Below are 15,590 nucleotides of genomic sequence, written 5' to 3'. Positions count from 1 at the left end.
AGTCCTCATCATGCAGAAGTAGGTTGAGAGGCGTGTATGGTAGAATGAATGAACTCTTATGTATAATAGACTATGACATTTGAAAGAGCCTAAGAGGTTTAGGGCTGTGATTCTCTTGTGACCTATTGGAATGAGAGGTCCTCAGAAGGTGCCTGTGAATGTGCATGTGAGTATGTATGCCACATGTGGTCATGTGTGTGCATGCATGTTCATGTGTATGCACAAGTGTTTGTGTTTTAACCAGTTTATTTGGATCTGAGATTTTTTTATACATTCTTCACCTAATTTTAATATTTTTTCTTCTTTTTTTCTTAAATCATTGGAGTTTCTTGGCTATCTTGAAAGAAACTGTAGAAGTCACGCTGAAGGGGAGGTAAGAAGGCATCTCTAACATTGCAGTCTTCCTGCTCTTCATTCCTCTGCCAGCTGGCAACTTTTGCTTCCTATAACAATTGAATTCTGAACCCAGGATTTTTAAGGGTAGGAACACATTTATATGAAATTTTGCAGTCAAAGAAAACATGTATTGTCAACACTGTTTGGAATCCATGATAGTTATCATACTTGGCATCAGGGAAATTGAAATCCCACATGATTCATGCCCTAGGATTTTTCCCTTGGCTTTCATGTCCACTGAAATATTTCCTGGCTTGCTTGAGTTCTCATCCAGCCCAGGAGGTTCCTATCAGAGCTGCCTGAACAGACCGTGTAACGTGGGTGATTTATGATGCACTAATGATGGAGTCGCAGATTTTTTTTATTAAATACCAAGAACAGAAGGGAAACAAAAGGGAAAAACATAGATCATAACTATTACTGCCTGAAATCTTTGCACTGGGCATGTGAAAGACAAAGCAACGAGAGGCTCGAGTCTTACCGTGTAGAGCAAACTTGTGTGTGGATTTACTGGTTTCTTCCCCTGGGGTTTTCTGTTTCTTCCCCTTTGGCCTCCTCTTTGGAACAACAACCTAGGAAATATTGTTATTCACAAACATTTTATTAAAGTGCATTTATTTAGTCAACATATATTTGTTGAGCAACTACTCTGTTTCAGGCACTGGTTTAGGCCCTGAGTACACACAGCAGTGAACAAAACAGACAAAAATTATTTTAATGGAAATTGTGTTTCTAGTGGGAAGATTTTACATAAACACATACATACACACATACATATAGTTATCCTATAGATATTTAGTATATGTACATAATATACACATATATAATATATGTACATATATAATATACATACATACATAAACAAATATACATGTGTATATATAGCAAATTAAACAGTGATGAGAGCTAAAGAGAAAAAAAACCAGGAAAGGTGAAATGGAGAGTTTGGGGAAGAAGAAGGGTTGAAATTTCAAATGGAGTTCAGAAGGAAGGCCTTATGAAGAAGGTGACTAAAGCCTCCAAGGCATTGAATCTTTCCAGATGGAGGGAATCTCAGGTGCAGTAGCTCTGAGGAGTGTGAGAAAAAGCAGGAGGCCAGCATAGCTGCAGCGCACAGAACAGAGAAGAGGAGACGAAGGCATGGTAGCATCAAGCAGGCCTTGTGGGTTATAGTAGGGACTTGGCTTTCTGCCCCTGTGACACAGAAAGCCATTGGAGGGTTTTGAGCAGAATCTGAGCTTGACTTACATTTTAGCAGAAATGTTTGATTTCTGTGGTGAAACACACAAGGGCAGAAACAGAGAGACAAATAGGTAAGCTACCTGGGAATCTGAGGCCTTGTCTTCAGTTTCTTCCAGGGAGCTCTTTTGACCAGACCTAAATTGCTGGCTCTTGTGTGTACTGTTCCATATCCATTTCATGGGAATCCCTTCTTCATCTTCATCTCAGCAAAATACAGGAAATGCAGCAACTTCTTTCTGACTGCCAAAGCCACAAGCCAACCTATCTCTTGCTTTTCAGAGTTTTTAGGCAAGATCAGACACCATTTCAGTGAGTTCCCCTGTAACAGAAGAAGATTAATGAAAAGCTATCCGAGTGCTCTCTTTGCAGCCTAATTTCTCTTGACTGGGGTCAAGAAGGAAGCAGTCTATTCCCCATTGGGAAGGGAAAGACTCATAAAACACCAATAATTTTCTCCATTGAAATCCCCGTCAGAAATTCTCCAAGTAATGTCCTCAAAGTCTCTTTCATTAGACTTTATTTTAGGAGATAGTACTACTTCTATGCCTTTTCTTGGAGAAAAAAAGATAGCATAACATTCTCTGAGGAAATCTTTCTTCTCAAGCTGTATTATTCTCCCGTTTTTTATCCTCTGGATGAAAGTAAGGGATTAGAGAGTTTTGCAATTATTTCTTCCAACTACCACTTCTGAAATTTGCATCTTGGTCTGGCATTCTATCTTGTAATGTCATAGCTATTATATTTTGGTACCTTGGTTACAACATCCTATTACAAAGGGAAGGGTTCTTTGCTAATTAATGACTTATGTATTTCTGCCTTGATAATAGCTATCAATAAATGAGAATGTGTTTGGCGGAGAGTTTCTAAAAAGAAAATTCAGGATGTCTTATATCATTGTGTCTTGGCATGGCAATATGCATGTAGTAGATACTTAACAATATTTGTTCAAAGAACGATTGAATTTTGTGATTTGAATGGAAACTGCAAAGTGAATTCATATTAGGAAAGCAGTTCACGGTCAGAATTAAGTCCATCCCTCACAAAGATAGAGCAAATAAGGTAATTGTGTTCTCATTCTATATCAGATTACTGCCCATGCTATTGCTTTTTTTTTTTTTTCCAGCACAGGAGTTGGTCAGCAAGCTCTAAGCCTCAAAGTCCTTATGAGTCTCTAAAGAAGCTGACACCTAATTAGATAACAAATGCTTTCATGTCACCAAGAGTGTACTGGTTTGTAGAGACAGTAGGAGAATTTTCTGACCAATGCGAGAGACATGAGCCTTCATGTCTAACCCTCAGACCTGGACTAGAGAAACATGTTTTAGAAATGATGGTAAATACTGGAAGATTGCCTTAACCTGACCTACTCTGATGTGGGATTCACACTTAGACTTTGTATTGCTTTTTAGTAATAAATGCGTATCAGGAGGATACTGTGAGCCAAGCCGTGAGCTGGAAGACAAAGCATATGAATGAGAAAGGTTCAATAACAGTACAGGAATGGTTGTGAGGCAGTTTATCGTCAACTGCCAATAAGAGGTCTAACAATGAGCTCTGTGAGAATAGAGGAGGAAGCAGTCACTGTGAGGTGGGGGAAGAATGTGAGGCTTTCTGAAGTACCAGAGAAGCTCACTATATCCTAGGGTTCCACCCTATAAATTTTACACTCAGGTAACATATGTCATGCAAGTGTGAAAAATATAAATCACTTAATCACTCTGTGGCTCAGATTTTCATCTGCCCTTTATTACCTTTCAAGTCAAGAAATACAACACACACACAGAAAAGCACCTCAAAAATAAATGTACAGTTTAATGAATAAAGAAAATAAAGCCACATGTATAACTGTAACTACATGAGAAAACGTGGATGGGGCTCTAGAAACCCTGCGTGTCTCTTCCCAATCCCCATCTCCTCCCTCTGTCTTCCGGATAACCACTGTCCTGAGTTTTATGGCAATGATTTCTTCAGCTTGCTATTTAGTTTTGTGCACTACATACTGTAAAAGTTGCCCGAGCCTGGTCTGGAATAGAGCTCGTCTCTGTGATTTAATTTACAAACACTTTTGGGGAGAAGATTAGCATCCCTCATAAAGTGCCTGAACAATTTTCCAATAAACTTTAATGAGATTTAGATTTGTTTTGGAAAGTACTCACTCATCAGTTTTGCTCTCAGTTGACTATCAGTCAAAAATCTGCTATTAATATCTTTCACCAAACTTTCATTCTTTATATATCTGGACTAAAAATAACTACCTCATCAGTCTCCTTTCCTATAAAATGTACGTATGAGGAATTAGTGTTTGAATAGATCTCTACCTTTCCCTTGTGTTCAAAATTTTTTTAAAATATTTGCTACCTGCTTATAAGTAAATAGTCTGAAAAGTTTACTTTAACGGTAAGCATTACTAAACTCTGTACTCTAGTGCATAGGGCTCATTTTTGAACCATATGAAATGGATTTATATTTATTTTGTCATATTTTCTTATTTCACTGAATAGTTTGTTTTTAAGAGATGACCATCTTGTTCTATGTAGTTTAATTATTTTTATTGCTGTGTAGTATTACTTTGGAGATACATACCAAAATGTATTCATCCTACTGTTGATGGACACTTTGTTGTTTCCAAAATTCCAGTTTGGGATGGCTAGGGACAAGAGTTTTAGGACCATTCTTGTGTATGTATCTTGATGCAAATATGTAAGAATTTCTCAAGGGAGTGTACCCCGGAGTAGACTTGATGAATCATAGAATATGCAAACACTCAATTATAGTAAATAATGCCCACTTCCTTTTCCATTGTGTTTCTACCAATCTATACTCCTTGCAGCACAGTACCAGTTTCCATTTGCTCAATTTCCTTACCCAACACATTGTATTTTCAGACTTTCTAATTTTCTTGATTAGTTTGGAGTAAAGTAGGAATCTCATTCTGTCTTTAACTTGTATTTGTCTGATTAGAAATGAGATTGAACACATCCACATAGATTTATTGATCACTTGGATTTCCCCTTTCATGATTTTCCTGTTCAAGCCTCTTGCCTTTTTCTATTCTATTAGTGTTTCTTTTTTTTAATTGATTTGGAGTTCCTAAATATAAAAAGTCCTCTGTTGCTAATACCTTCTCCCACCTTGTACCTGTTTTTATGCTCTTTTCAATACAATCAAATTTAGTAATCTTTTCCTTTGTGGTATGTGATATGATTCAGATGGGGACACAGCCAAACCGTATCACCCGTTGTTTTCTAAACTTGTTTGACTCACAGATTACTTTTGCTATTCTCCAGAACTTGTCTTCTGTGGAACAAACTTTGGGGAAAATAAGTCCTTGCAAGCTAACAAATTAGAGTCGGTTTATCGTCCTTATTTTACAGATAAAGTAATAGAGACTGAGAGGGCTTATATAACTTGGCAGTCATAAGACTGTGAGTGGTAAAACTTAAGAGTTGAATTGGTATTTTTAATCTTTCTCAATATTGCTTCACTAAAAATATAATTTTTGTTAAAAGAAAGTAATTCGTGATCAGGGAATCTCCACCTCCTGTCAAATGCACCACTAATGGACAAAAGGATTCGGTTTCCCTAACGTCCTCATTGGTATTACTGCCTGGTGTAACATTTCTCACAATTAGACACCTCCAAATTCCCCAATGGCAAATCTGTATATACTTCAGCATATAAACACCTTCTGAGGGCCTCCTATCTAGAGATTATTTTTTTTCCATATGATGAGATGTTTAGTGTGATTCCTGCATGAGAAGACAAATCAGATCTATTAAGGCCTTTTTGATCAGAGGATGTTCAGGTAAATTGTACAGCTAGATTGGATGTACCCCATCCTCTTCCCACTCAATCACTGCTTACTAGTGGTTTATTGGGAGCTTGGGCTGACCTCTGGTGAAACTTGTTGGGGTTCTATCTGTATTATTTCCCATGAAGCCATTTTTCAGTCACATGGTGACTGATGTTCTATAGGGTGCACAAGAAGTATTTTTTTCTTCTATAAATTTTTCCTATTTTGTTTGTTTGTTTTTAATTTCTTTATCTCTTGAATTTGTCTTCATGCCATTGGCCAGAGTATGAAGTTTTCTTTCTATGAAAGAATGTTTGAGAAGGTAGAGTCAGAATCAGCTGTGTAATTTGCGGGACCAGTGCAAAATGAAAATACGGGGTCCATTTTTCAAATATTACCAAGAATTTCGAGACAGGTACAGCAGAGCATTAAACCAAGAGAGAGGCCCTTTTGAGCGCCAGGCCCTGTGAGATTTTACAGGTCACATGCCCCTGAAGCTGGCCATGAGTAGACTATCAGGAGTCAGAATATTGCAGTTCCAGTTCTGGTTTTGCCACAATCCAGTTGTCTGATCACTTACTAACCCATTTCTTTTTCACCTCTTAAACAAGGTGCTGAATTAAATAGTTTCTGAGATTCTGTTCAATGATAAGGTCATTTGCAATTTCTTAGAGATAAACAGAGTGGTACTTAATTCATTAACTATTCATCTTTAATTATCCTTCACCCTAAAAAACCACCCACATATAAACATTCAATGCTCAGACAGGGGGTAGTGGTGGGACCTCCTCAACACTAGACATTTTGGATGACTACTTCTCTCTTCATCGTATTTTCAGTAACAAATGACAGCTAGAGAAAGGCCTTTAGGTTGCCATTTTTCACTGGGGAAGATGAGCACAAAAGGGAGAGACTGAGTGCTCTTAGAAAAAAAGAAATTTTTAGATGTGGCTGATCATCTGGCTAGAGGCCTGGTTAAGTTCAGGCATACACACATTCTGCATCATCTAACTATGTACTTTTATCCAGTTATTTGTCTTTATGTTGAATAAAAAGTGTCATTACCATGGAAATTGCTTTGTTGCATCAGGCTTTGTTTGAGATAAAGCAAAAGAACCCTTCCTTTTTTCACAATGCCTCTTTATATTCATGGATAAAATGAAAACTAGAGCTATAACATTGTTATTAAATAGTTCTTTTAAAGCAACATAAAAATTATAAAGAGCTAAACTGAAGAGATCCATAGGTTACTGGATTCACAAAAAAACATTCAGAGCTGCTGCTGATCCTTTGTGTTCTTAAACATTTTCACAAATCTTCTGTGCCCCCCACACTTTTTAAGATTTGTTTTTTATTTATATACAGCAAAATTCACTTTTGGGTGTGTGTACAGTTCTGTGAGTTTTGACAAATGCATCAAATTGTGTAACCACAGGACACAAAACAGTCTGATCATCCTCCCCTGAAATTCCCACATGGTGATCCCTTCAACCTTAACTCTTGACAACCACTTATCTGCTCTCCATCCCTCTCATTGTGCCTTTTCCCGAATATCATATAAATAGAATTGTGCAGTATATAATCTTTTCAGGCTGGCTTATTTCACTTAGCAAAATGCATTTGAGATTCACCCATGCCACTGTGTGTATCAATAATTTGTCTCCAACTGAGAGACAATTGGGTTGTTTCCAAGTTTTAGCAATTATAGCAATTCATGTATGTGAATGTACAAAAATTCGTGTATGTGAACATGGGTTTTCATTTCAGGATAAATATTTAGGAATGAGACTGCTTGGTCACATGGTAAGTGTGCATTTCAGTTTGTAAGAACCCGTCAAACTCTTCTCCAGAGTGACTCTACCATCTTGCATTCCCAATGGGAATATTGTTTTTGTTTCTTATTCTTGCCAACAGTTGGTATTGCCAGATTTTTTAAATTGTAGTTATTATAATAAGTAAATAATGACACTAATTGCAGCCTTTTTTTTACATTTCCTCAATGATCATTGATGGTGAACTTTTTTCATATTCATATTTGCCATCCCTATTACTTTTTTGGTGAAGTGTCTGTTCACATTTTTTTTTTTTTTGCTATTTTTAAAACTTAGATTATTTTCTTATACCTGAGTTTTGTGAGTTTTTTGTATATTCTAGATACAAGTTTTTTTGTTTTTTAGAAATGTTGTTCAGAAATATTGTTTCCCAGTCTGTTGCTTGTCTTTTCATACCCTTAATACCTTACACCACACACAAAAATTAACTCAAAGTAGATAATAAACATAAATATAAGAGCTATAAAACTCTTAGAAGAAAATAAATTAAACTTCATCGTAATTAAAAGCTTTTGTTCTTTAAAAAAGTGAAATGATGACCCACAGAAAGGGAGGAGATATTTGCAAACTACGTATCTGCTAAGGGACTTGGATGTAGAATATATAAAGAATTCTTACAACTCAATAATAAAAAGACAAATAATTCAAATAAAAATGGGCAAAGGATCTGAATAGACATTTCTCCAAAGATAGAGAAATGCCAATGAGCTCATGAAAAGATGGTCAACATGATTAGCCAGCAGGGAAATGCAAATAAAAACCATAATACATACTCAGTAGACGGTTATAATGAAAAAATGACACATCATAATAAGTGTTGGTGAGAATTTAGAGAAAATAGAACTCTCATATACTGTTGATGGGAATGTAAAATAGTACAGTCACTTTGGAATACAGTTTGGCAGTTCCAAAAAATGTTAAACAATCAGCAATCTCCTCCTATGTATGTACTGAAGAGGAATGAAAGCATATGTTCACACAAAAACATGTACATGAATGTTATTTATGTTAGCATTATTCATAATAGCCAAAAATGACAACACAAAGTCCATCAATTGATGAGTGTATAAATACAGGCTGGTATACTCACACAATACAATATTATTTGGCAATAAAAAAGAGTGAAGCATTTATACATGCTACAACATGAATAAATCTTGAAAAAATTGTGCTAAGTAAAATAAGCCGGTCATAAAACCACATATTGTATTATTGCATTTAGAGAAAGTGTCCAGAATACGTGATTCTGTGAAGTAGATTAGTGGTTGCCTAGGCCTGAGGGTTGTGGAGAAATAGTGAGTGGATATGGAGTGTCTTTGTGAGGTGATGAAATGCTCTAAAATTGATTGTGGTGATGGTTGCACAATTCTGGAAATACACTAAAAACTACTGACTTACACATTTTATGAGTGAACTAAATGATATGTGAATTACATCTCAATAAAACTTCCCCTTTTAAGGAAAAGAAAAAATGAGGGTGGGGTTAATGGAAGAAATCTACATTAATTTCCTAAAGCAAGGATAACAAATTATTACAGACTAGGTGGCTTAAACCAACAGAGACTTACTCTCTCACCATTTTGGAATCCAGCAGTCTGAAATCAGTTTCACTGGGCTGAAATTAAGGTGGTGACAGAGCCATACTCCCTCCACAGGCTCTGGGTGAAAAATCTGTTACTGGCTTTATCCAACTTCTTTTTTTTTTTTAATTTTATTATTATTATACTTTAAGTTTTAGGGTACATGTGCACAATGTGCAGGTTTGTTACATATGTGTACATGTGCCATGTTGGTGTGCTGCACCCATTAACTCGTCATTTAGCATTAGGTATATCTCCTAATGCTATCCCTCCCCCTTCCCCCTACCCCACAACAGTCCCGGAGTGTGATGTTCCCCTTCCTGTGTCCATGTGTTCTCATTGTTCAGTTCCCACCTGAGTGAGAACATGCAGTGTTTGGTTTTTTGTCCTTGTGATAGTTTGCTGAGAATGATGGTTTCCAGCTTCATCCATGTCCCTACAAAGGACATGAACTCATCATTTTTTATGGCTGCATAGTATTCCGTGGTGTATATGTGCCACATTTTCTTAATCCAGTCTATCATTGTTGGACATTTGGGTTGGTTCCAAGTCTTTGCTATGGTGAATAGTGCTGCAATAAACATACATGTGCATGTGTCTTTATAGCAGCATGATTTATAATGCTTTGGGTATATACCCAGTAATGGGATGGCTGGGTCAAATGGTATTTCTAGTTCTAGATCCCTGAGGAATCGCCACACTGACTTCCTGCCAGCATTCCTTGGCTTGTTAGCTGTATCACTCCAGTCATCTTTGCCTCCATAGTCATATTGCCTCTTTCCCTTCTGTGTGTCTCTTTGTTAAATCTCCTTCTGCTCACTCTTGTAAGGATACACGTGATTGCATTTAAGGCCCACCTAGATAATCTTACCATCTGAAGATCCTCAACATAATCACACCTGCAATACCCCTTTTGCTTCATGTTAAAAGAAAATCTTCAGACAAATATAATGCAGTTTATTTGAGCAAATAGTGATTCATGAATTGGGCTCTTCTCAGAATTGGCAGAGGTTCAAAGAGCTCCATCCATCTGTGTGAGCAGGAAGCTTTTATAGGCTTAACATGGGACCAAAGTGGAGAAATCACCTGATTGGCTTTAGCTAGATGTTTGCCTTATTTGGGCATGGTGTGATGAGGCATTTGTGTTAACGGATATGGTCTAATTAGTTGGCTACCTGTGACTGACTGAAGCTTCGCTGTTTGTGATTGGATAAAATGGCTATTTGTTACAAAATATACTCTTAATTACGTTTTGGTTTGTTTACTACTGAGTTAGGTTATAGTTTGTTATGTAGGAACTCAAAGTATGGAGAGAGCCTCTGGCTAATGGCTTCCTTCTTATTTAACTTAACACTTAACAGATAACATTTACAGGTTCTAGAAATTACAATTTGATATCTTTGTTGGGGCATTATCTGGCCTACCTCAAACTCCAAAAGGCCTGTTTTATAAAGTATCTCTTTAATGGGAGTTATCTTCAAGGGGGCCTGTCTACCCCCAACGGGCATGTTTATGTTTGGTGGTAAATTTGAGGAAGAAAGACCAGGTGATCTCTTAATCCCATGAGTCTACTTCCTAGAAACATTACTGGATCTTCGTGTTTCCATGATGTATTTAACAACCCAGCCAAGAATTTTATATATATTACCTAATGTACTTTTCAAGTTTCAAGCTATTCTAAGCTTTGTCTCAGATTTGTGGTAAACATGGTGTGTATTTGTGACTGGCTGAAATGCCTCATTTTGGCTTGGTTCCTACAAAGTGCTGATATTTCCCAGAAACCTTATTGGGTCAGGAAATCTTCCTTTTTGTTCATTTTATTAGTTCCTGTGTAAACTGTGAATTTCTATAAACACGAGAGATCGTTTTGTTGGACATGTTTTCCTCTGATAGTTCTCACTGCAGTACCTAATCATGAGTCTCCTGACATGGCTTTAGGCTTCTAGGAAGAAGGAAAATAATGTCTTATAAATTGAAAACACAGTGTGAGGATGTACATTTTAAAATATGTCCTCTAAGAGTTCAAGGATTTGAAATTCGTGTAAACTATTTATTTTAAACTCCCATTGAACTCTTTAGAGAAAAAAATCTGAGACTCCTATATGAACTGGAGGTAATGAGCTGAGTTTTAAAGTTATGATTAGAATTTTTGCATTAAAATGGCAGTTTTCTCTCAGAGTGCTGACTTGAAGATGGTGCATTTATTGTGATGATTTGGGCTCTGTGCAAAAACATTGGTGACTAATTTTGTGTGGGTGATTGTCTTTAGTCCAGTTTCTGAATAACTGAGCTCTTACTACCTTATAGTCATCCTTAATATTTGACCACAACTGGTATCACTCAGCCTGCTTATTCGCTCCACTTGCCATTCCTTATTCTGAGTGATTTGGGGTTATTTAAGGAAATTAGATTCATTTATATTTGCTACAACTGAGGCTACTCAAAATAATTTGAGCTGATGTCAATAATGAAATGGAACTCCGAGAAATTTTAAGTAATGGCAACTTAACGAGAGTAAGTGAATAGATACCAAAGTGGAAGACCTTCAACAGGACAATACAAATTTGGATATGTAGATTTAGTTGTGAATGTGTTAAAGATAAAATAAATCACATGTCTTGTAGTTACTTTGCAACCCAAAGTACAGAATCCTTTGTCCATTGTATCCCTTGCCTATCTTCAGCCAAGAACAAATGCTTTTTGCATATTCATCATTTATTGAAACTGGTATAGGCTATTAGGAACTAAATAGACATAGTCTCTGATTTCATAGGGACTTAATTAGTTAGAAACAGACAAATGAAAATACATAATATGTCATGGGTAATAAATGCTTCTGGGAAAAATTAAGGCCAGAGAGAAAGAGAGTGATGGGGTGGAGCTATTATTTGGATAGTGGTCAGGAAAGACCTATCTGATAAGATGATGTTTCAGCAGAGATTTGAACAAGTAAGACAGCTAGATTTGTGGGTATTTGAGGGAGTGGCAGGAGTGGGGTGTTGAAGAGAGCATTTTCCAGAAGGAACGGCATTTGCAAAGAAGTATGCTTGGTTAACACTGTAAACTATGAGAACAAACATGTCTTAAAAGACCATTCAGGACAGTTTAAGAATGGAGCACAAATATACAGAGGAGGAAAAATCTGATTTGGGAAAAAATATCTCTCAATCAAAGCTCAGGATAAAAACTTTTCTCGGCCGGGCGCGGTGGCTCACACCTGTAATCCCAGCACTTTGAGAGGCCGAGGCGGGTGGATCATGAGGTCAGGAGATCGAGACCATCCTGGCTAACACGGTGAAACTCCGTCTCTACTAAAAATACAAAAAATTAGCCGGGCGTCGTGGCGGGTGCCTGTAGTCCCGGCTACTAGGGAGACTGAGGCAGGAAAATGGCGTGAACCCGGGAGGCGGAGCTTGCAGTGAGCCAAGATCACGCCACTGCACTCCAGCCTGGGCGACAGAGCAAGACTCAGTCTCAAAAAAAAAAAAACTTTTCTCTTTGTGTCTTCTGCTTTTCATCCTACTCAACAGCATTTGAACTTGCTCTCCCTTTTAGTTTTCTGATCTCAAATTATTTGACTAGAATAAATGTAATCGTGCTATTCTAGATACATGTCCATGCACTTAGGATGAATCATTGTGACTCAGTCATTGTGTTATTTAGCTTATGTTAGTGCATTAGAGTTAAGGCACATTGCTGAGGGCAAGGGAGGCTTAGGTGGAATGGGGAAAGATTTTTTGAGCAATACTTTTCATCTGGATATTTTTGCTGAATTATCTGTATATCTACCACAATCCTAATTTTTCCCTCTTGGTTTCTAAAGATATGCTTTCTGTTAAGTCTGGAGAAAAACCGTATTTGGAGGATGCTTTCTCAATACTCTTAAACAGCAAAATGAATACTCTTGATGAGCCACAGGATAAACTTTCTCAAGATGAGGGTTTTATTTTATAAAAGAGGAGTTGGGACATAGATGTAGAAATCAGAGTTTGAAGGAACCATATAGCTCCCTCTGAATTCCACTCCCTCAATTTACACTTGGTGGCATGAAAGCCCTGCAAGGCTAGGGGGAATGGAAACTCATGTATACTAAGTGCTTTCTGTGTAGCAGGCATTATGCTGGACACCTTCATGTGTATCATCTTATTTTATCAGCTCCACAATTCCATGAAGCATTGCCAGGGATATGTGTTAGCTCTTCTCTATTTGCCCACAAAGTCTACTCTGCACACTCCTTCACCTTCTTTGCTCTGGGAAGCTAAGCTTTCTGCATCTCATTAGCCAGATTCCTTTGCCAATGGGAAGCATAAGCTGGAGATCAGAGGGTGGAAAATGAGAGAGGGCACGGTCTTTATACCCTATCTCCTGTCTGGTCAGAGTCACAGTTTAATGGTGATAGGCAAAAATGGATTGAATTAGAGGGAAGAATCAGATGAGAAACTCAGATAATAAGCATAGATGGTTCTTTTAGGTACCTGGGGCATTTTGTTCTCTCAGTTCTTCAAACATAATTACATATTTGAAGTTTCATTCTATATCTGGATAGGATTGTATCTGTATCTGCTTGATAAGAGGAAAATCCTCTGCAGTTTCCCAGTGTATGTATCTTGGCTTGTCTTTAGTTTTGGCTAAGCATAAGTCAATACTTACTTATTTGACATATGCAATCGTGAAGACTTTTCTTTCTGTCTTAATAAACATCTGGGATCTCGTAAAATGTATTTGGAATTAAAAAAATATATATATACACATACTCATATATATGCATATATATATTCATCTAGCATTTTAAAATCATGTCATAGATTCTGAATGTGTAGAGCTAGGATTCTAAATGAAAGAATAAAGGAAACCATGGACTTGAATGGTTTTAAAGTATGCTTCTTAGGAATTTTGAGAGGAAAGTCAGAAAAGAACTGCAAAAATGATGTATGAATGTAATCACTCTGTCTTTTGTAGCCTTGTTTTCTTGACCTCGAGCCAGTTTTCATTCTGTTGTATACAGCTCTTTCCAGTAGAATGGATTTACGTTGCTTGCAGCCTGGACTTGGCCCCTGAAGAGATATTAGAGGAACAGTTTAATGGTTAACGAGTTATGTTGGGAGCTGAGGTTGCTGAGGCAGAACAGGACGCAGTTGTCCAGACTAGTTGCTTGGGGAGCAAGGTTGTCTGGATGGTGTAAGTTTAACTTAATGGCTTTGGCAGTGGCTGAAGGCGGACGTTAAAGCATGTCTTAGAGTGGGACAGAGTAAAGGGGCTGCTGCTCTGAAGTTCAGTTGCTCACGATTTCCATTTTATCTTCGATGAACTTAGGATCCTCTTGCAGTTTGGGGGCTTATGGAGCTCTGAAAAAGGTAAGATAAGAAGGGCATTAGCAAACTACCTGTGGGGAGTTAGGTGTCTCTGAGCAGCAACACAAGTTGGCTGTGAATAATACAGAGCTGGGCTGCTTATCCTGAAATATGTTAGTGATATGCTTCATCCCCTTGCTTCTTTCTTCCCAATAAGGAGAACTTCCTTTGCAGTAAATGAGCTTATAATGTCCAGGGAGGAGTTTTGGCTGTAAAATTGTATGACTTGCCTTTGCTTTTATTCACCATAAATATTTATATTTCAAGATGCACTCCAAACCCCATAACAAAAGATTTTAAAACAGTCAGGCCCTAAAGAAAATACAAGTGAAGATAATGGAAACCAGGCTGGTAAGCCTAAAAAGAATTCCACGTCCTCTATCTAGCTTTGGTTGTGATTTCAGAAAAAGGAGAGTTAGTATATGAAAAGGTAGCATTTTGTCTAGTGATACGCTGCTACTACGAGGGGTTGGGGGGGGCTTGGGTTTTGAGAATCTATTTGTTCATTTAATAAAAATATTAGACACCCTGTAAAGGTTAGTTATATTTGTTAGAGGAAAATTACATTTATGGCCATAGTCTATGACCTGAATTTAAGGCCAGATAAATTAAAAGGGCTTGTTACTGAGCCTAGGAAAAGCCCAGGTGAAAGCATTTGGAAGGATTAGGAAAACTCATCATCTCAACAAGGGAAAAATAATTTGACAAAACATGCATGCACAGGTTCACTAGCATGATCTCAAGTGAAAGGGAATTTGCTTGGAGGCTGAGACGAGCACTTTTAACAAAATTCAGGAACAATTTTGAAGACAGAGTAGAATTTTTTATTTGGAAGACTTCTATTTTGAATTATATCAGAAAGTAATTTTTTTTTTTTTTTTTTTTGAGATAGAGTCTCACTCTATCACCCAGTCTGGAGTGCAGTGGTGTGATCTTGGGTCACTGCAACCTCCACCTCCCTGGTTCAAGTGATTCTCCCACCTCAGCCTCCTGAGTAGCTGGGATTACAGGTGCACGCCACCACACCTGGCTAATTTTTGTGGTTTTCTTTGGGCAGAGAGGAGGTTTTCCCATGTTGGCCAGGTTGGTCTCGAACTCCTGATCTCAAGTGATCCACCCTTGACCTCCCAAAGTGCTGGGATTACAGTCGTCAGCTGCTGTGCCCTGCCCAGAAAGTAACTTACAAAGATGTGCCAACAGAGATAATTCCAGGGTCTGTATCATAATTGTAGTGTGCTAAAGGACACTAATTTTAATTCCAAAATATTTGTATCTAAATAATTTTAAATTTGTGTAAGAAGAAAGGCCACTGGGATCTGGTGACATCCATTTACCTTAGATGAGTTTGTTCATTCATTCATTCTATAAACCTTACCTGAGAATAGGCTATGTGATA

The sequence above is a fragment of the Pongo pygmaeus genome, chromosome 4, assembly GCF_028885625.2.
Source record: "Pongo pygmaeus isolate AG05252 chromosome 4, NHGRI_mPonPyg2-v2.0_pri, whole genome shotgun sequence".
In the NCBI taxonomy this organism is placed as follows: Eukaryota; Metazoa; Chordata; class Mammalia; order Primates; family Hominidae; genus Pongo; species Pongo pygmaeus.
This window is presented reverse-complemented; position numbering follows the sequence as displayed.